This window comes from Mandrillus leucophaeus, unplaced genomic scaffold (assembly GCF_000951045.1).
Source record: "Mandrillus leucophaeus isolate KB7577 unplaced genomic scaffold, Mleu.le_1.0 Scaffold104, whole genome shotgun sequence".
Lineage (NCBI taxonomy): Eukaryota > Metazoa > Chordata > Mammalia > Primates > Cercopithecidae > Mandrillus > Mandrillus leucophaeus.
In genome coordinates, this window is record NW_012098543.1 from 1,612,874 (window position 1) to 1,614,643 (window position 1,770).

Here is a 1,770-nt window from a genome sequence, read left to right on the forward strand (position 1 = left end):
AAGTTTAAGGACGATTAGCTTTAATTCTTCTTAAAATGTATGGTAGAGTTGGTAGAGTTCTCCACTGAAGTTACCTGGTACAGGACTTTTCTTTTGAAGAGGTTCTTGATTATTGATTCAATCTTCCTACAAGTTACAGGTCTGTATCTTTTATATTCATACTAAGTATGTGTATGTTATGTGTTTCCAGAAATCTATCCATTTCTTCTTTATTTCCTTTGTATAGAATGAGTTGTGATTCCTTTTTGATTTTAGTTTTTTAAGTCAATTTTTGTCAATTTTCTTGAATTTGTCAAAGTATCACCTGTTACTTTCACGACTTTAGTGCTTTCTATTCTCTATTTTACTTCTTCCTCTTTTAGTCTTTATTTCCTTTTTATGTATGTTTTTGTTTAGTTTTTTCTTTTTCTACTTCGTTGAGGTATAAACTTGGGTTGTTGATTGGAAACTCTTATTCTGTTTTTATGTAGTCATTTTCAGTTATAAATTTCCTTATTAGGAGTGTTTTTGTTGCATCCTATGAGTTTTGGTGTGTTGTGTTTCCTTTTTCTCCACCCTCCAAGCTGATTTACAAACTATGTCACTGTTTCTTTTTTTCTTTTTTTTTTTTTTTTTTGAGACGGCGTCTCACCCTGTCACCCAGGCTGGACTGCACTCGCATGATCAGCTCACTGCAACTTCCGCCTCCTGGGTTCAAGTGATTCTCCTGCACAACCTCCCGAGTGGCTGGGATTACAGGCACACGCCACCACGCCCGGTTAATTTTTGTATTTTTAGTAGAGACGGGGTTTCACCATGTTGGCCAGGCTGGCCTCAAACTCCTAACCTCATGATCTGCCTGCCTTGGCCTCCCAAAGTGCTAGGATTACAGGCGTGAGCCACCGCTCCTGGGCTTCACTTTTTCTTTCAATAATCCCAGTCAAAAGAGACAGAATGCAGTCTGTCATGCAAATACCCGACAAGCCAGAACAGTGGATTTAAGTTTTACTCTTTTCTTTTGTCCCTAGAAGAAAATAATGAGAGAAGCATACTGCCCTGTGCCGGGGAGGCAATGGGATGGAGATGAACAAATTTCCACAAACTTTCCCAACCATTCAGTCCAATTTTGCATCGGTGTTCATTGAATACTGCGGCTCCCTTACTGGTTTCCAGACTTTTTTCGCAAAGATATTTTTGATGAAAAATTTTTTGTTAAGTTGGTGTCTCCATGAGGATATGAGGGCCTAGCATTTGCTAGTCTGTCAACTTGCTGGCTTTACTTTTTATGTCTTATTTATTCCACAGACTGTGTTTAGAGATCCAGGGATTTATTTCAAATCATATAGGAATCAGCAAAAGAGACACCATTACTTTTATATAAGAAACAAGATTTACCCTCAAATTTTTATATGGCACTACTATTCATATTTAGCACATTATTGTTTTTCTTCACTAATAGGACCATGCATAGAACTAGGCAGCAATGTCTATCTGGCTTTGTTTTCAGAACACGCATCTCTGGCTCATCATGGTTGCTCATGTTTGTAATCCCAGCACTTTGGGAGGCTGAGATGGGTGGATCACTTGGGGCCAGGAGTTCGAGACCAGCCTGGCCAACATGGTGAAACCCCCTCTCTACTAAAACTACAAAAATTAGCCAGATGTGGTGGTGTGCGCCTATAGTCCTACCTGCTTGTGAGGCTGAGGCACGAGAATCGCTGGAACCTGGGAGTGGAGGTTGTGCTGAGTCGAGATCATTCCCTTTCTTTGTTTTTCTTTTTTTTTTTTTTT